The 21,225-nt window shown below is 44.9% G+C and overlaps 1 protein-coding gene across 4 annotated transcripts in view; it reads right to left on the reverse strand.

Moving 5' to 3' along the window:
- Nucleotides 1–923: 923 nt before the first annotated feature.
- Nucleotides 924–21,225, reverse strand: part of LOC148032705 (pentatricopeptide repeat-containing protein At4g13650-like) — a 38,074-nt gene continuing 17,772 nt past the window's right edge. For 3 of the 4 annotated variants that reach the window (XM_087683342.1, XM_087683339.1, XM_087683341.1), the window contains exon 3: nt 924–2,127. The gene's annotated coding sequence lies outside the window, so the exon portion shown is untranslated. Of the gene's footprint in view, nt 2,128–3,519; nt 3,737–21,225 lie in introns of those variants that run through there. The other variant, XM_087683340.1, reaches the window with a different exon arrangement.

Consider the following 21,225-nt stretch of genomic DNA (forward strand, 5'->3'; position numbering starts at 1 on the left):
TAGAACTTGTAGTTGGAAGGTTGAGTCAGGCTCCCTTCTCTGTTAAGCTCTTGGTTTGTGGTCTATGGTTGAGGTTTGTGGTGCCTGCCTTCCATCCCTTCTTTTAATTTAGATATATAATTGATTTTCTTAGTCCATGCACTTCTTTTCTAATTGCAGTGTTGTAGTGTCTAGATTACTACTACTCTTTTTGGGATAATCTCTATTGATTAGATTTGTGTATGTCATGAGCCTTCTTGCAGAGACCAACATATAGCAATCCTGTTTTACAATTTGAAATAAGAACATCTGATGGAGTAAACTTCATGGAGCAGAGCTTCTCTGCAACTTCAAGAATCTTATCAATGCCATGATCTCCATCCAGAAGGACCTCTGGTTCCACAATTGAGACCAGGCTGTTGTCTTAAGAAGCCTCTCTCTTTTTACACACTATCTTTTTTGCTTTATTTTTAGTCCAGCAACCGTTTTTCTATCTTCAGCTCCACTGAAGGGATGACAACCCCCATGACAATTCACTTCAGTAACAGCATGTCAAAGACCCTTGTTGCAACCACGACAACCTGTTTACTATACAGTTTCTCTTTGGATTCTTCAGGGTCTTAAGCAAACAGATCTTCACCACTCCTGCTGATTGTTAAGAACTGACTTTCTGCCATCACATAGCAATAAATTCCTCTCCAGACAGCCCATGTCTTCCTTTCATGATGTTGAGAAGATTTCTTGCATATTGCCACCTCTGTTCATCCCTTTATTTGCTAGCTTCCAGCAACGAACATCAAATGCAGGAAGCTTCCATTGATATCGTGAGGAAATCACAAGGCCTTCTCTGTTCAAGTTCTCATTTACTGTGCCTCCACAGAGGAAGCCACAGACAAGCCAGCCAAGAGCTTCCAAAGATGGGTTCATGGCCTGCTCTTCTAACGGCCACCTCCTTTTCTCATGAAAATACCATCCTGAAACTTCTAGAATAACCTGAAGCTATGAAGAATATCGTGCCTCTCTGCTGCAGTCCCTTAGGGATAGCTATCCCCTCTCTCTACCTACAGCCAAGTCTCACAGTCCAAAGCAGCAGCAGCCATCCCATTAGAACAGCACCCCCTCTTCCAGGCATTTAGTCCTAATATCATTTTTCCAAGAAAACATTTCTTTCCCCCCATTGGTCCCTGCTAGTTGTGCTAATCTGCTGCAGTTGACATGGAATAGGAGATTCTTTGTCCCTTTCCTAATCCTCTTCTTAATCTCAGCCTTGTAAATCAGAGCTATTGAATGAGCTGATGCTCCGGCTCTTTTTTGACCTATCTACCACATTGTTGCCATCTTGTATCAAAGGATGCCACTGCATACTTGATTGCCATGCTAGTGATGTATGAGCTCCACCAAGCAGCCCTTTGGATAATCAAAATAGTGCCCTGCTTCAACTATCTGGCCACTTGCTAAACCAGGTAGCTCTAAGCCCACCAAACCAGTTGGTCCTTATGATGTCCTATTTCTTGCATAGCGGCTCTTTGGTCCCAGGGGTTCGGGCTCCCTCCAAGAAAAGTGAGCATCTCTCTCATCAAAACAAGGATCCTCTCCTGGATAGTCACTTGCTACTGCTGCTGCACTTAAATTCATAGAATCATGATGATGTGAAAAACATTGCGCCTCTATACCACAAAAATCATGCTCCTCCAGGATTGCTCATATATCCAAACCAATTTGTCCATCATATGCCCCTGTTGGTCCTTGTCCTTCACTGCCCTCTGATGAGAAAATACCACAACTCCCCCAAGTAAAAATTATAGTGCCACCCTGCCTTCATATTGCCTGCACAGCCGCCCTCCAAAATCCCCCCTATTCATGCCTTCTTGCAAATGCTCTTCTTCATCTACATAACAGGCCACCCTGTTTTTCAAATGATTGGTCCAATGAGGACAGCTTCCCTTCAGAAGCTTGCAGAGGTCCAAAGAGAAGTAAAGTCTCCTCCTCTCCCAATAGTAGCCCCTCCAATATCATGAAATCCCCTCTTGCATTCCTTTTACTGCCCCTCTTCTGTAATCTTTCCTCTTTCCATGATCTCTTTTTTCCTTCTATTCCAAATGAGGGCTATTTAGATAGGCATTGCTTTGCTCCTGTTCATATGCAAGGCTGTACAAGAGCATAATCAAGTAAATACTTACATTCAAGAACATATAAATAATTAATCATATAAACATTAATCTAATGGGACTCATCACACACTTTTGCATAAATGCAACCATGCCACAAAAAACTCATAGTATGCTCTTTATATCAAACATTGATATATACTCATAAAACACTACAGACATATATTAGACCTCCAAAAAATACAAGTACACGTAAATGCACGCACACGCATACACGCACGCGCGCGCGCACACACACACACACACACACACACACACATATATATATATAGAGAGAGAGGGAGAGTCTAAGATATTCTCATCGTCATCAAAAACTTGAGGCCATAATATATAAATATTTTCATATACACACGAACCAGCAATGCTCCTTTCTTCTTACCTCTGGAATTGTTGAGAAAGGCCTACACTAAACCCAATACCCCTCTCAAATCCCTTCAATGCATAGTTTGATTTGCTAGCACCCTTTTCCTGCATCTTCTTGCGCCCCTTGTGCATTCTATCAAAGAAAACATGTTTATGCCATTGTTGGACCATATGCCCAAACACTCATGCTTTGTAGGAAAAAGAATGCACTTGAGAGTATGCCATGCATGTCAAGGGATTTTATGTTCACCAAGGAGATATGTATACATCCGAATAAGTTGTGCCTAACCTAATGTAATGTGTCACTGCACCATGCAATATGCACACACAGTTCATTGATTTTGTTTAAGATCTTTACACTCAAAGCCTCTCCTCTCAAATGGAAGATGAAACTCAGCTCTACCTCTACTCTCACAACCCTCTTGATGGAGTCAAAGATGACAAGCACCCTTCATGCTGCTGTAGCAAACCATTATGGCCCTCAACTCACCCAACCTCCTTTCTCTCTCTTTCCAAAAATCCTAACTAGTGGGAGATATCCCAAACAAATGTGCGAAGAAGGTGTCTACTCAATGATGGTATAAGCTCTCATGCAAGTGCATCTAGGGTTGTTGAGTATAGCCTCAACAAGCCTATCCCATGCCAATGTATAAAAAAATGGTGCAGTTCAGTGCATCATCCCAATGGCATGGAAATCGTTGATAAGTTGGGGTATAAGAAGCCCCAGTGCTATGCCCAAAGCAATGTGCAATGCTTGTAGTGCTTGTGTTCCTCTTTTCCCCAATGAGATACAACAAGTTTAGAGTTCTAGAAAACGAACCACATCCTTATATTACCTTAGTCTTTCCATCCAAATTCCTCTATACACCTATACAAACACTTAATTTTGATAAGAAAAGGTTATAAGCATAATGAAATTCAAATCAAAGTCATGTTTGAAACTCCTAACCTATTAAAAGTTCAAAGTTTTTATTGGTTAGTAAACCACGAAAACACTGATCATGTGAGAGTGCGCAACGGAAGAAGAACACGAACACAGAGGAGGAGAGAGAGAAAGCAGGGAATGAAGGAAGAAAATCTGCACTGACTGAAATGAATGCTGAATACACTGAAATGGACTGATCAGTCCCTGCACGCAGCCCGAAGCGTCAGTGAGGGCACCAGATCAGGCTGATGATGACGGCAGCACCGAAGACGGAGGAAGATGACGGAGTCGGAGTGTGCACCTGCCAAAGAAGGAGGGAAGATGATAATACAACTGACTGCCAAGTGGGAAATGGCTATAAATAGCCAAAAAACCCAAAAACTGGCCGACCTGAAATTTGAGGCCATAAATATGTCCGACCAGCATTTAATGCTGATCCGACCAGCATTTAATGCTGGTAAAAATGCCAGGAATGCTCAGAAAAATCCCGGAAAGGGTGGACAATGTTAGGCAGGTGAGGCAAGCTGAAGAATGCAGAAACTGCCCCGGGAAATGCACATAAAATCCCGACTGGAGGTGAAAATGCACTGAAATGCAATAACCTGAGTGCTCTAGAATGAGCTACCTCCTCCGTCAAAACAAGTGATAGACAAGTCAGAGCTCCTAAAGTCCTCGTCTAACTCAGACTGAGGCTCACAGGCAGGAGATGACAAGGCATGACAAACATGACTGCTAACACCCCCTCTCAGATCCTGGATGTGGCGGAAGGCCAAGGAAGAAACGGATCTTGGGGTGGCAAGAGGAATGCCAAGGTCGATGAAGTCCGTCGATGTAGACTGCTGCTGAAGGAGCTCCTCGCGATCCTGGGAATCCCCCTCTAAAACACTAGGGGCCAGGGAATCCACAGCCGCATCACCGAGATCGTCCCCCTCTAAAAGGGATGGGGGGTACGAGGGAACCACCGGAGGAGAAGGTGGGGGATGGGAAGAAACCTGTGGAATAGAAGGTGCACAAGCGAGAACGGGTGTAGCAATAGACTGCCTCGGAGGACCCTGCATCAAAGAAGGGGAATGGAGCCTGTAAAGCCCGCTCTCCTGCCAACCTGTAGATAAGACAGCTCCTGTAAGAGAATCCTCAATAACAACGGCATGCTCGGTGAAGATCACTCGTGTGCCAAGCCTCGTAAGGCCATAAACTGAGAGGAGGGGAAGGCCCAAATCCGGAACATGTAGGGCCTGTGAAAAGGAGCTCGAAGGTCGGTCGGTAAACAAAGGCAATGTGCCAATACCACTAATAGGCACCGATAAAATGTCACCAACAGTGACTGAACCCTCTGATGGACGGAGATCCTGTAACAAATCACCTCGGAGAGTCATATGACTCGAAGCACCACTATCCACTAACCAAGGCTGCGCAGAAGACACTGCAGCCACGGAAGAAGGATCCTCCTCCAAAGCATAGATATGAAGCAACACTATCTCATGGGTAACAGCTGGTGTAGAGGTAGAAGAAGGCTCCGATGTAGATCCACCCTTCGCTCCCGGACGAAGGTGAGGGTACTTCTTCCAACATTTCTCCTCTGGATGTGTCCCTTTCCCACAGTGTGGGCACTTCGATCTCTTTGAATCTGATTCAGAGCCTAAAGAACTGTCCTTCTTCTTAGCCTTTGACTTTTTCTTCTTCGTCTTCTGTCCTCCCAAACCTGCAACAAAGGCTCTAGTGGAGTCGGATCCACTAGCAGTGACCTCTCTGAGTCGCTCATCATGCTCCAAGACAAGCGGGGATAGCTCCTCCCATAGAAGCTTCTCACGGGTCCTTGATGTAAGAAGGCTGGTGTAGAAGACATCAAACCAAGGCGATGGCAGCTGAGTCAAAAGAATCATAGCCATGTCTTCAGAAGATATCGTCCGAGCGAGAGATGCAAGCTCATCCCTCATATCCTGTAATCTGTTGATGTGGTCCTTCATGGAAGGACTATCATCAATAGCGAGCATCCGCAACTTCTTTTCAAGAGATATCCGGTGGGCAAACGTCTTCTGTTGATAGAGAGACGCGAGCTTTCTCCACACGTCTGCTGCAGTCTTCAACCTGTGAACATGAACAAGGACAGAATCCTGCAAACTCAGAAAGAGGAAAGATCTGGCTCTAGAATTAAGCAGATCCCATAAGGCTGCACGATCCATAGATGTCCCATCTGCGGGATCCACCTGAGGCCGGGGAATAGGAACAGAAACAAGCTCCCAAAGATCGAAGGAGTCCAAGATACACTCCACCTTGCAGGACCATAGAGAAAAGTTGGAGCCATCCAACCGGTCCTCTTTGGGCAGCTGAGGAAGTACGGGTACCTGTACAGGGGGTACCAAAGGCTGCATCTTCGGCCCACTGGAAGGGGCTCGCCGAGATACATGAATAGAAGGGGGACGAGAAAGAGGAATAGACTCCGAACGACGGTCCTCGTGATAAAAATCACGCCTCCGTTCAGATGAGTGTCGAGACAAAAGCTCGTCATCTGAGTCATCAAAGCCTGTAAACTGAAAAGAAGACATCTTCCAATCTGCAAAATACCAAAGAAAATTGTGACGATGTCGAAGTATGACCAGCAGTTTGGCCACCAACCACCAAGACGTAGGCTGAGAAAGCCTACAAACACCTGGATCTGCAAAACGCAAAGATAACTGATGACGATCACCAGAAAAGAGACCACCAGCATCAGGACACAGTCAGAAAATGAGTCGCCAGCAGGAAATGTGCCGCCAGGAGTGGTAGCGACTAGCAAAACTGCAAAACGCAGGCTGAGGATGTGTCGCCCAGCAGCAGGAGGGACAGCCTGATGGAAAACGCAGGGTAGAAGGGTCGCTGGATGACGTGGCAGCCTCGGAAGACAGCGTCTACAGCAAACGCAAGAATAGGGGCCGCCTGGGCAGTTGTTGATGAAATGACAGCAGCAGTGAGGTATCTCTCCACGTGGTTATGTCCTCCGTGCTCTCAGTCAGGCGATGATACCATGTGAGAGTGCGCAACGGAAGAAGAACACGAACACAGAGGAGGAGAGAGAGAAAGCAGGGAATGAAGGAAGAAAATCTGCACTGACTGAAATGAATGCTGAATACACTGAAATGGACTGATCAGTCCCTGCACGCAGCCCGAAGCGTCAGTGAGGGCACCAGATCAGGCTGATGATGACGGCAGCACCGAAGACGGAGGAAGATGACAGAGTTGGAGTGTGCACCTGCCAAAGAAGGAGGGAAGATGATAATACAACTGACTGCCAAGTGGGAAATGGCTATAAATAGCCAAAAAACCCAAAAACTGGCCGACCTGAAATTTGAGGCCATAAATATGTCCGACCAGCATTTAATGCTGGTAAAAATGCCAGGAATGCTCAGAAAAATCCCGGAAAGGGTGGACAATGTTCGGCAGGTGAGGCAAGCTGAAGAATGCAGAAACTGCCCCGGGAAATGCACATAAAATCCCGACTGGAGGTGAAAATGCACTGAAATGCAATAAACTGAGTGCTCTAGAATGAGCTACCTCCTCCGTCAAAACAAGTGACAGACAAGTCAGAGCTCCTAAAGTCCTCGTCTGACTCAGACTGAGGCTCACAGGCAGGAGATGACAAGGCATGACAAACATGACTGCTAACAGATCAAACATGCAAAGAAGGTCCCTAAACCTAGCTACCCAAATCAAACTTAGGGGTTTTTTTAGGTCTTACTAAAACGCATCACAACGTCTATCTAGCAACAATTGTTAACCTACCTATTTTAGTCATGTCAATCTGTCATCTCTTAGGTGTGAGCTCCTGTCAAAGCCTAATGGAGACATGGGAGCTCTAGCATTCTAGAGTGCATTTCTCTTGTTTTAAGCACATTTATTGTGCATGTCCATAGTTTGTCAATCAGTTGACACCTCCTACCATTGTCTTTCTCATCCATGACTACCTATGAGAGATTGTCATCATTTTCCCATTTTTTCTATGGGCCGTCAGACTACATTTATTACAATCGTACCTTCATCTGCTACAGTCGGCTAGGTTTAGGATATACTCTTGTATGTAGTCTGCCAGTTCCTGTTCCTACTTCCGTTGTGCACTCTCACATGGTATCATCGCCTAAGTGAGAGCACAGAGTGTACATTTCTTTGCAAAGAAGCATACCCAGCCATCAAACGCAGACGTCGCACCTTGCATTTGCTGCAAACACAGCCATTTCAAGAGGTTTCTAGCAAATGCGACACTCCTTCGTGCTGAATCGTCAACTATTTGGTGCACGCGGCAGCTTTCATCCCCCAAGTGGCAGCTTTTGTCCCCCAGGCAGTAGCATGCCACATCAGCTTTTGCAGCCGATTTTCCTCTTTTGAAGGCACCGACACCCTCTAGCTTGCAGGCAACAGTCTTTTCTTGTGCAAGTGGCACATCTACACCTCCTGTAGCTAATTGCTTTCTTCCCTCTACACTGTTTCCATCAAAATGCAGTATTTCTGGGTGATTGCAGATTTGAAAGATGTCTTACCATCAATTTCAAGGCTCTGATGACTCAAACGAGGAGCTTTTGTCTTATCACTCTTCTAAGCGAAGATATGAGTATAGGGAGTTTTGACATGAGTCTCCTACAACCCATCCCTCTTCTGCTCATCTTTCACAGTAGGCCTCATCTGAAGTGAGGGCTCCATCTGATGTGAAGATGCCTTATTTGATACCCTCTATTTAGGTTCCCATTCTCCCTTATTTTCCCAAAGAAGACAAACTCGATGGTTCCAACTATTTATTGTGGTCATGCAAGGTGGAGTACACCTTTGATCTTTGGGAGCTCATTTCTTCACCTATTCCACATCCCCACAAGGATCCCACAAATGGGCCCTCCATGGACTGTGCAGCCTTATGGGATCAACTCGACTCTAGAGCTTGATCCTTTCTCTTCATGAGTTTACACAACTCTATTCTTGTGCATGTTCGCAGGTTGAGGACTGCGGTGGAAGTGTAGAGTAAGCTTGCATCTTTGCATCAACACAAGACATTTACCCACAATTCCCTTGAGAAGAAGTTGTGGATGCTCTATCTTGATGACTCTCCTTCTATGAAGGAGCACATCACGAAGAGGATGTGAGGTGAGCATGCCTCTCTTGGACAAAAGATCTCTTCTAAGGATATGGCTATGATCCTCTTGACTCAATTGCCATCTTCCCAATTCGATGTCTTCGACACTAGCCTTATCACCTCAAGGACCAGCAAGAAACTCCTATGGAAGAAGCTTTCACCGCTTGTCTTGGAGCATGATGAGCGACTCAAAGAGGTAGAGGCAAATGGCTCTAGCTCCAGCAAGGCATTAGCTGTAGGTACAGGTGGAGGGAAGATGAGAAGGCCAAGAACAAGAAGGAAGAGGACAAGAAGGATTCTAAGGTGAAGAAACCTAAGTGCCCACATTGTGGAAAGGGCAGTCACCCCGAGGAGAAGTATTGGTAGAAGTACCCCCATCTGAAGCCAAAGGAGAAGGATTCAAAGGATTCAAAGGTGACCCCGGCTACAACAGAGTCTATTCTTATGCGTGTCTTTGACGAGGAGGATACAACTCTTGATTCTTTCACATCGAAGAAGCCTTGCCTTGTGGATAATGGGGCTTCTTTTCACATGCCCTATAGGCAGAATTGGCTTCAGGACATTTGTTCCAAAGGAGGCACTGTCACCATTGGTGACAACTCTATTGTTCCCGTTCGAGGAGTGGGGACTACTCCTTTATTGCCTAACCAGCCATCTTCTTCCGCCAAGGGTCTTTATGTACCAAATTTGGAGTTTAACCTACTACCTGTTCATGGTTTGACACAGTGAAGTACCCGAGTTTTCTTTACTCAGGATGCAGTTACCATGGAGGATGCTTCTACAAGTGCAAGTCTTTGGACAAGTGCACAGGAGGGTCGGCTCTATACACTCATAGCCTTAGCCAACAAGTCTTCCCACGAGCTTGGGTTGCTTTGGCATGCTTGTTATAGTCATCTGAACCTTGATGCGATTCGATGGGCTTCTCGAAAGAAGATGGTGGAGGAACTCTTGTTTTCCCTCCTCTTTACACTTTGTGCCCTAGCTGCTTGAGGGGCAAGTAGCATCGGCAGCCACATCCCCAAGTTGCCACTGGGAGGGCTTCTACACCACTAGAGTTGGTGCACACGGACCTTTGCAAATCCTATGGGCATGGCCTCCCTTGGAAAAGCCAAGTATTTGATGTTGATTGTCGATGACTTCAACCATTAGTTGTGGCCTTATTTTCTCAAGTACAAGAGCGAGGCGTACTCCTAATTCTATGAGTGGAAGGTGTTTGTGAAGATAGGGACTACTTTCAAAGTCCATGGCATACTAGCAGATCATGGTGGCAAGTTTACTTCTCACCTCTTCTCTCAGTTTTGCAGCAATCATGGCATTCAGGTGGAGTATACCCATCCAAACACACCTTCGGAGAATGGGGTGGTGGAGCATGCGAATCCGACCATGCTGGAGATGGCTCAATCAATGCTGGAGCATAGGTGTCTTTCTCATTCCTTTGGGGTGAGGCAATGGCTACTACAGTTCACATCCACAACGAATCTCCAACTTCGGCTTTACAAGACATGACTCGATATGAGGCTTTCTTTGGTAAGAAGCTTTCCGTATCTCATTTTCGCATCTTTGGGTGTGATGCATTTTGTTAGAGAGTCATTCCCTGGACAGCAGAGTTGCAGCAGGCAATACGGGCAGTGGAGTCGATGCCACATCAGTAGTTGCAATCACGTTAGCAGTCAAATAATTCCCACGTCATTAGTCGATCATGTACAGAAGCAGTCAGACAGTTTCAGACAGCCGACCTAATTTTGGTCATTTTTTTGGTATTTTTCCTCTGCTATTTATAGCAATCCAGTCCAGCACTTGAACACACACATCTAACATCTGATAGAGAGCCTGCTGATGACTGACAGCACGCGGGCTGACGGAGATTGAGGTCCTCAAGGCGGAGACATACGCAGATATTCTCTCTGCACCCATGTATATTTCTGCATTCCTATACAGCATTCTACACTGCAAATTTTCTGTGTTCTACTGTCTCCTCTCTCTCTCTCTCCTCTCCGTGTTCACTCTCTCTCAATCTTGGTCCCGCGCTTCCACATCACTACACTCTGACATAGTATTAGAGCGGTGAAATCGGACTGGCTGATTGAAGAGCCTACCTAAAGAAGAGATTTCAACGCAACACAAGGCTGTGTTTCCAACATTCAAGGGCGAGCGGGAGGGCTATGCATCGGAACTAGACTGAAGCGAGTATGGGCATGCGGGAAAGGAGTCCAATTGGTGAATTTGCTGCAGGTTGTTGCTATTTGAAGGGAAGGAAGGCTGTGTTTTAGGCCTCCCACTGCAGATTTTACTTTTTCATCGCCTCCGGCAGCTAAAGAAGATTCAGGTAGCGGCGGAAAGAGCCCTAACCAGCTGCGTTTACGCAATCAGAAGGGGCTGATTTTGCGTTTGTGCAGGCATTGTTGGTGAACATGTCTACAGAGACTGACTTGGAGATCCAGGCGATCATGGATAGGAAGGTGCCTGTCCTACCGGCTCTTCCATCAGATCAGAAGCTTGATGGTGACAATTACCGCATCTGGCGTGTGATGATGCTGGCCATTCTGGAGTCTTACGACTTGGCGGAGCTTGTGATGGAGGAGATTAATAGACACTTGGTGAGAGATAAGTCCAAACTCTCTTCCAATGCTCGTGCGGAGTTGACCAAGGCCCAATCTCATTGGGACAAACTGAATGCCAGGATTCGTTATTTTCTTTTTCTGTCTTGTACTACAACCGTGATAGCTCACATCGAGCACCTGGTGGTGGCTCAAGAGATATGGATAGAGCTACTAGAGCCCACCAGAATCCAGATGTATAACCGGATGACCCTGATGAAGAGGGTTTCTTTGGAGGTGCAGATGCGGACCTTGTCCGTGAATAAGTCTTCTTCGCTTCGGGAACACATCAACAAGCTTTGGCAGCTTCATATGCACATTCAAAATGCGAGGAAGCTAATTTCCTCCGAAGACATGGCAATCACTTTATTGTCCCAATTGCCGCCACAATTCGATACCTTTTATTCTGCTCTTATTGCATCCGGGCGGAAGTCGACTCTTCGATAGGAAGAGTTGGTTCCTATGGTCTTGGACCAAGAGGAACAGTTGAAGGGACAGAATGCTTTCAAATCGGAGGCTTTGGTTGATCAAGCCTCTCAAAAGAAAGGGAAGGACCAAAAGGAGGAGGACAACAAATCCAAGAAGGACAAGGAGAAGGAATCGACTTGCCATACTTGTGGTAAGACCGGTCATTGAAAGAAGGATTGCCCCGACAAGGACAAGGAACCGAAGGGTTCTGGAGCAGTGGCTGCACCCTCATCAGCTGCTTTTTTACACTTAGCCGTCATTGAGGACCCTACACCAAAGACTTCTGATGCTGCGATGACAACTCCCCAGGCTCGAGAGTGGATCATGGACAGTGGTGTCTCACGGCACATGACTCCTTCTCCCATTGGTGTTGCCCATTTGCGACCTTCGCATGGGCAGATTCTCATTGGAGACAACTCTTTTGTGTCTATTGTTGTGCGGGGTGAGATGCAGCTGATTCCAAATGGATGTGGTGGTACCCACACTTCCAAGGTGTTGCATGTGCCACGTTTAGGGTGTCATTTGCTTTCGGTCCATATGATTTGTTCTCTTGGCCTCTTAGTGGAGTTTGACAGTGATGCTGTTGGAGTTCTTGATCGTGGATCAAGGAAGGTTTTTTCTTCAAGATATGAGAAGAACGGTATCTACAAATTGAAGTCTTCTACAGCTCTTACCTCTCTTCTTCTTACCTCTCAGACACAGTCCGAGTTATGGCATGCTCGGTTTGGCCACCTGAACTATGAGTACCTTCGAAAGGCGTCAGGAGGATCGTTTGTCCGAGGTTTACCAGACATAATGGTGAGCCAACAGCCATGTGTCTCATGCATTTGTGGAAAACTGCATCGGGATGCGATTCCCAACAAAGCTTTGTGACGGTCTACTTCACCTATGCAACTTGTATCTACATATCTTTGTGGCCCGATGAGGACCGAGTCCTTGAAGGGGAGCTTGTACTTCATGTTGATCGTAGATGACTACAGCAGAATGACATGGGCATATTTATTGACGTTGAAGTTGGAGGCTTTCTTCCACTTCAAGGATTGGCTTCTCTTTGAGGAGAACCGATTTGGCCGGAGACTGAAGGCCTTGAGCTCAGACAAGGGTGGTGAATTTATGTCTAATGAGTTTGCTCGTTTTTGTGCAGATAGGGGCATTCACCAAGAGTTTGCTAACACCAATACTCCTCAAGAGAATGGCATTTTGGAGCAGAAGAACTGAAGTGTGATTGAGATGGCGCGCACCATAATGGGGCATCGACAGACACCTCAGTTTCTCTGGGCCGAGGTAGTGGCTACCGCAGTTCACATCCTCAATCGATCTCCCACTTCGGCCGTTGACAGGATGACACCTTTTAAGGCTTACTTTGGGACTAAGCCTGATGTCTCTTATTTTAGGATCTTTGGGTAAGACGCCTATGTGCACATCCCGAAGACAGTGTGACAAGTTCGAGGCAGCTTCCCAACTACATGTTTTTTTTTACTACAGCTCCCAGCCCCAAGGTTATCGTATGTTGGATCCCGTCAAGTAGGATGTCTACACGAGTCAAGATGTGCGGTATCATGTAGGGACCGATTGAGCATGACGATCAAGACAGACTGTCCTACGTGCAGTGAGAGACAGAGAGAGTGCGAGAGAAAGCAGAGTAGAGAGTAAGTTCGTTTTTAGGTACAATGACGAGTGTGTACCTTTAGGTTTTTTAGATAGATATATATGTGTAAGTAAGTGCTAAGGGTGCGTTTACACCCGAGCACATTTAAAGGCACGAGGCCTTTATTCCCAACAACCTCCCACCTAAAGGCAATGTGCCTTAAGAGGAGAAAAAAGAATCAGCTAAGTCTAGGTATGTACAAAGCTGAAATACATATATCTATCCAACTCCCATCATTTGTCGGCAATGAGCAAACCGCTCTGCTGGAAGACCCTTTGTGAGAAGGTCTACAAGGCTATGATCTGTATGCACTTTGACAAGCTCAATGCTTTTGCTATCAAGTACATCTCTAATGAAGTGGTACTTCACCTGTATGTGCTTTGTCTTTGCATGAAAGACACAATTCCGTACTAGCATGATAGCACTCTGACTATCACAATGGAGAACAAATAACTCTGTGATGCCAAGCTCTCCCACCAGACATGAAAGCCATAAAGCCTCCTTGCATGCCTCAGTGGTAGCCACATACTCTACCTCTATAGTAGACAATGCAATACACTTTTGTAGACTGGAGATCCAAGAGACAGCTCCTCCTGTGAAAGTAAACACATACCCAGAAGTGGACTTTCTGCAGTCCGCATGACCAGCATAGTCTCCATCCGTAAAGCCAACAACAGATGCCTTTTGCTTTCCAAAGCAGATGCACAACTCCTTTGTGCCTTTCAGGTATCTCATAATACCTTTCACGGCAACCCAATGCTTCTTGCCAGGGGTTGCCATGTATCTGCTAACCACTCCCACTGCAAAGACAATGTCAGGACGTGTAGCAACCATAGCATGCATCAAGCTGCCAACAGCTGAAGCATATGGTATCTTGGCCGTTTCAGCCTTCTCATCATCAGATGTAGGGCTGTCCTCTGCACTCAGTTTCACATATGGAGGCAATGGAGCCCCAATTGTTTTCCCCCCCTCCATATTGAAACGCTGCAAAAATTTGGAGATATACTCTTGCTGAGACATAGATAGAGTAAGCCTTTCGATCTATCTTTGAGTATTCGCATGCCAAAAATGTGATTTGCATCACCGAGATCCTTCATGTCAAAGCTACCATCAAGACTTTGCTTCAAACAATCCAAGGCATGAGAGTCCCTGCCAGCAATCAGCATGTCATCAACATACAAAACCAAGATAATTAGGCTGCCATCTGCTACCTTTTTGGTGTACAAGCAGTGATCCACTTGACTTTTATGAAAGCCTTGGGACTGCATGAATGTATCAAACTTATGATACCATTCTCTTCGTGCTTGTTTCAGCCCATACAAACTCCTTTTGATTTTACATACCATTTTTTCTTTCCCTTGTTCAACAAATCCTTCAGGCTGTTGCATATATATATCTTCATGAAGATCACCATGTTAAAACGCAGTCTTTACATCCATCTGTATGAGCTCCATATCCTCAACTGCAACCAAGCCCAAAATGGTTCTCAAGGTAGTCATCTTTACTACAGGAGAGAAAATCTCATCAAAGTCAATTCCATGCTCCTGCTTGTACCCTTTTGCAACCAATCTTGCTTTGTACTTTGGTGAGGAACCACAAGTGACCTTCATCTTTAAACCCATTTGCATGGAACAGTTTTCTACCCTTTAGGCAATTGCACCAAGTACCAAGTGCCATTTTTTTCAAGAGATTCCATCTCTAATAGCATGGCTTTATACAATTTCTTGTTGTCCTGTCTGTCCATTGCTTCCTTGAAGCAAGACGTATCACCACAGTCTGTCAACATGACATAATCAGCCACATTAATTGCACCAGGAACAAACCTGTCAAGTTGTCTAGTAGCCCTAGACGATCTCCTACCTTATCTTGTATGGTCCGATTCATACGCTCTGCAACTCCATTTTGGGGCGGATTATGAGGGGCAGTGAGCTCCCTCTTTATCCCTTTGCTGTCACAATGCCATAAATGCAATGATCACAATGCTCAAAATCAACATAACGAAGACAAGGCAAGTAACCCAAACGAGAAAGCACTTTCATTCCTGTTTGGCTCATGTGTCCCAACCGGCCATGCCACAAAGAAACGCTTGGTTGCTCGATCACGGCAACAACATGGTCATGCACACTAGATACATGAAGTGGATACAAAGTATCACTCTTGCAATCTCTGGCAATAACCCTAGATCCCTTACAGATCTTCCATTTTCCATCACCAAAGGTGGTATGAAAATCATCATCATCTAGTTGCCATGTGCTAATCAAGCTCTTCTTGAGCTGAGGTACATGCCGTACATGTTGAAGTGTAAAGACAAAGCCATGCTAAAACTGTAACTGCACATTGCCAATACCTGCAATCTCACATGCATAGTTGCCCCCAAGATGGACAACACCATGTCGACCCCCTGTATAGGCAGAAAACCACTCACGATGAGGGGTGACATGAAAGTAAGCACCTAAATCAAGAATCCAGGTATGCATGTCATCATCTGTATCTGTAAGTAAAGCATGTGCACCAAAGTGTGAAGAGACAAAGAGTACGTCACTCCCACTGTCACTGTCATGAGTGACTACATTCACCTCTTTCAATTTTTACACTACTCTTCTTAGGCTGACAGTCCACGAACAGTCAAAAGCCCCAAAATTTTGTGCTCAAAGTGTCAAACACACATCTGCATTTCCTTTGTCATGCATAGGACAGTCCAATTTTGCCAAAATAAAGCAATTTCAGCAAAACCCCCAAATTTTACCAAGTGTTAATGTCCAAATTGCGCGGAATTCAGCCTGCATGTACATAAAATGACCAAATGCTGAACAAATTTTGCTCAAACTGCAAAAGCCCCAAATTGCACAGGGTCCAATGTGCCTCAATGTTGAGAAATTGGGTTAATTTCAGCCCAATTTGCGCATGTACATTCAAAGCCCCAAATGTCGGGGACAAAATGTCAAATTCCTGCGATTTCTGAGACAGATATCACTGTTGCATCTTGCTCGCACCAAATCTGGACAAATCCCCAAATTTTCCAAGTCTTGCGTGTATTAATTTCAGTGAAATTGAAAGAATTTCACTGAAATGTGAAAAGCCCCATAATTCCGGGCAAATGTACACCAACTTTGCAATTTCTGAGTCAGATTGTCCAATTCTGTCTTGAGATCCCCAAATTCGGGAAAAGCCCCAAATTTCTGGGCCAATTTTGCACAGATCTGAGACTTTGTGCTTGCGCGCGCAAAACCCCATCAAGAAAGGGGTAGAATCTGAATTTTTCTTTTTTTTAAAAAGAAAAAATTAGGAACGTGACGGGGTGTCCGTTGACCTTCCGCCCCATTCGTGTGACGGGATGACCTGTCGCCCGTCACGTTACGCCTACTGTTGCTGTGGTCCACGCTGGACCCCCGACCAGCTGCAGCCCGTCACGCCTGCTACTGCTCGTTCTGTTCGACTGGCGACTGTCGCCCGTCACCTGTCACATAGTTCGACTGTCTGTTTGTCTACTCGCCACGTGTCGCCTGCTCCTCAACAATCCACAAGATTGTTACACGAGACTCTGCATGTCGCCTGCACCTCTCAACAGTCCACAAGACTATTACACGAGACTATTACGCCTGTTGATCTACCCCTCAACAGCTTGAGTGAGCCATTGGCTCTGATACCAGTTTGTAGGGACCGATTGAGCACGACGATCAAGACAGACTGTCCTACGCGCAGTGAGAGAGAGAGAGTGCGAGAGAGAGGAGAGTAGAGAGTGAGCACGTTTTTAGGTACAATGACGAGTGTGTACCTTTAGGTTTTTTAGATAGATATATATATGTAAGTACAAGTGCTAAGGGTGCGTTCACACCCGAGCACATTTAAAGGCACGAGGCCTTTATTCCCAACATGTCAAACATAATAACCTTCGGCTGGGCAAGTAGCCCAAGACAGCCATTAATTAGTGTGTCTCGGACAAGGACAAGAAGTACCAAGGTCCGAAGCTCGGAGGATACCCTCTGATTTCTTGCTAAATTAGGCTCGACTTGTCTATTTGGGAACACCGGTCGGGTGCACCATGAAAACAGGCCCTAGAGACCCGATTAGAAGGTGGAAAGACGGTATATTTGGTTGGGAGGTGAGTAAGACACACAAGAAATTTTCTTCTCTCTCTCACATTTGGTATCAGAGCTCACGAGTTTCCGAAAAAAAAAAGAGATTTGGAGGTTTTTTTGTTACGGCCACACAAGTGAGATCGTGCTGCAATCGTGAGAGCGCACAGGAGTGGGCAGCGTGAAGGCATCTTTGCAACATACCACAAAAGATAGCGCAGTGTGAAAAGCCTCTTTCTCTGCGGGTGGCAGCACCCACCACAAGGCCCCCAACAGCTGCCCAGCGAGCCAATCACATGAGCCAGTGGTGGCCAATAGCACCACCAAGGCCAAGGCACACTCCATCACACAAGAGAGCTCTCTATCTTTTACTTGAGAGAATGACCATCTCCCTTTCATCTTTTATCCTTAGTAAATTCCTTGTGGCACTTTGCATGTGGGATAGAATCCCCTTTTTACCAAGCTTGTGACCCCTCCATCCCCTTGTTAAAAAAAAGGGGTGTTTTCTCCTCTTTCTGAGCACATTTTCTAAGATCTATAACTTCTTGGTACGACATCCAAATTGCAAACTGATTTCACGAGCTTCAAGAATGATTTGAAGACAAGCTTCTGAAGTATTATCATTGCCAATTGAGCTTGGGAGCACTTCCCGTATTTCGCGCCAAAGTGACCTCTTGAGGCGGGCAAAAATTGGGATTCTTTTTGGGCTCCAACGGACTCCGATTCAAGTGTTGTCAATTCTTGTGGTTTTCTTGCATCGATGAATATCAAATTTCAGCACATTTGACCTCTGGTTTTGACGGGCAAGGACATTTCAAATTGCTTTCGTGGTGCAAGATTCGCACTATCTCTACCTGTTGGGGCTCAAAGTTCACTACTTTGAGTGCGTCTATGTATGCTTGAGAGTGTGGATTCTATGCATTTGGATGTTTATGCATGGTTTCAAAGAGGATTTGGTGACTTATTCAGCTTTGCACTTTTGTTCGAAATGTACAAAGAAGCTTGCTTTTGACATGTATGCTTCTTGTGGATAGTACTTGTGCGGATACATAGCAATTTTCTGAAAGTACATTGTATTTACGTTTGCCTTGCTTTTGTTGGTTTGAATTATCAATCCAAAAAAAAAACAATCATGTCAGGCACTGAAGATATGCCTTTGAACGACATTAATGTAGAGGAAGAACCTCTTATGCATGATGATGAGTTGCCCTCTTCATCTAGTGATGTGTATAATCGTCTTTCTAGTTTGGAAGGCACTATGCAAGTTTTGCTTGAACAAATGCAAATTTTAACTTGAAATGCTTTGGATAAAGGCAAGAGATCTTTAGATGAGAGTTTACCTGATGCATGTATGCCTGACACACAAGTTGTACATGACTCCTCCGTAGTCGTTCCTCCGTTGCCAGAAGCTAAGTGGCGGCTTAAGGTCTAAAGGCAAGAGACCTTTAGATAAGAGTTTACCTGATGCATGTATGCCTGACACACAAGTTGTACATAACTCCTCCGTAGTCGTTCCTCCGTTGCCAGAAGCTAAGTGGCAACTTAAAGACCTTAAGCCGCCTAAGTTCAATGGCACGACGGCACAAAGGACTGCAGATGCGGTGGAACAATGGCTCTCTAAATGGGAGCAATGTTTTAAGTTATGCCATATTCATGAGGATGCTTTAAAGATACAGCAAGCTACATATAATCTCATGGATGCCACTCACCGTTGGTGGCGGAAATTTGAGCAGGATCATGCAGAGCCATCTACTTGGATTGCATTTAAGACATTGTTTTATAATAATTTTGTCCCTCCACATGAGCGAACAAGGGCTCTAGATGCTTGGTTCTTCATAGCTCAGAAGGGCTACTTTGTCCAGGAATATGCGGACAAGTATAGAGAGATTCTGTTAAAGATTTCTGAACATATTCCTGACTTTCTACAAGTGCATAAATTTGTCATGGGCTTAAAAGAAACCTTAAGGCCACTTGTCAAGGAGAGATGTAAAACCTTGAATGAGGCAGTGGAGCTTGCATTGGTCCTTGAAGATGGAAGGCCCATAGATTTCCTTGGACTAGAGGTGCACGCCCTGTCTTTACTCCTGCAGTTGCATCTAGTGCTCCTCGTGCGAAGGACACTAGAGAGGTGCATATGATCAAGACGATGTCAGGTACCAAGAGGAAAGTATCTGCTATGGCTGAGAGAGCCTACAATAAATCCATACTCACTCCACAGCAAAGGGAGAAAGCAATGAGAGAAGGACTTTGTACGGATGCCTGGGGCAGCATAAATTTAAGGCTTGTCCCAAGAAGGCAAGAGTCAGTGCTCAAATGGTGCTTAATCCAATGCAGGATGTGGATAAGGCGAGAGATGGCCTAGGTGAGTCACCTCCACATGACTCTAGTTACCATGAACGGATCCTAGCCGTCACAATAACAAAGAAAGTACCAACTCTGCTAGATGCAGTGTTATCACCCAAGGCACAAAAGGGGTACCAGTTTGCTGACACTGAGCTCATTGTAATGAAAGGCATAGTGGTAGGATGTCCTGTGCGTATTTTATTTGATACGAGCTCTTCACATAATGTTATTAGCTCTAATCTCGTCAAGAAGCTGAAGCGCAAGACTACCCCTTCAGAATATAGTTATTCGGTAGAGCTAGCTGACGGGATGGGTACAGAGACATGGGATCAGCAAGTTGTTGACGATCCAATCCTATGAGGACAGATTGGATTTTGAAATTACACGGCTTGCAAGATTCGACCTAGTGTTGAGCAAGCAGTAGCACGCAAAGAAGAGACCTATCATTGACTTCTCTTCTCATATCTATCAATAGCACAAGGGCCGACGATTGTTGATTCGCGGAGAACCAGATCTCCAAGAAGCGAAGATTCTCTCGATGACCCAGGCACTCAAGATTGACTGTAAGTTTCTTTACTTTTGTTATATTTTAAATATTTCTAAATGTGTGTCAAAGGATGACACAGATAAAGGTGGAAGTTCCAGAAGTATCCCTTCGGCCTTATCAAGTAAAATAAGAGCCCAATTTTTTTATGTATTTAAATCTGAACTACCTCTTGGTTTACCTCCTCGTAGGAATGTGAAGCATAGGATTGAGCTCGTCCCAGGAGCTAATCCAGTTGCTAGACCCCCGTTCGAGATGAGTCTACAAGATTAGAATGAAGTCCGTAAGGTGGTGGATGAGTACTTAAGCAAAGGATTGTTAGACCTAGCTTTTCACCCTTTGCAGCCCCTGTTTTACTTGAAAAAAAGAAAGATGGTTCTTTTCAAATGTGTGTAGACTACAGGGCTTTAAATAAAATAATTGTCAAGCATAGATATCCTATGCCTCATATTGATGATCTCTTGGATGCTCTAGGTGATGCTTCTATCTTTAGTAAGATTGATTTAAAAAGTGGTTATCACCAGATTAGAGTAAGAGATAAAGATATTTTAAAACTGCTTTTAGAACAAGATTTAGTCAATATGAGTATTTGATTATGCCTTTCAGTTTAACAAATGCTTCTGCTACTTTTATGATGTTAATGAATGATTTACTAAGACCATACATGGGCAAGTTCATTGTAGATTTTATTGACGATGTGCTTGTGTATAGTAAGAGTATCCATAAACATGAGTCACATTTGGTAATAGTCTTTGAAACTTTGCGGGAAGCAAAACTCTATGCTAACCCAGACAAGACGATTCTATGTTTAGCAAAGATAGATTATTTAGGTCATATTGTATCTGTCGATGGGATCAAGATGGACCCCAAGAAGATTGTTGTGATACTTAGCTGGCCGACACCCCAAAATGAAACAACTCTTCGTTCCTTTTTGGGATTGTCCGGATTCTATAGGAGATTTATATACGCATACTCGTATATAGTTGCTCCTATGACAGATTTGTTGCGAGCTATGGTGC

This window comes from Lygodium microphyllum, chromosome 8 (genome assembly GCF_053477565.2).
Source record: "Lygodium microphyllum isolate KBCC chromosome 8, Lygodium_microphyllum_v1.1.10, whole genome shotgun sequence".
In the NCBI taxonomy this organism is placed as follows: domain Eukaryota; kingdom Viridiplantae; phylum Streptophyta; class Polypodiopsida; order Schizaeales; family Lygodiaceae; genus Lygodium; species Lygodium microphyllum.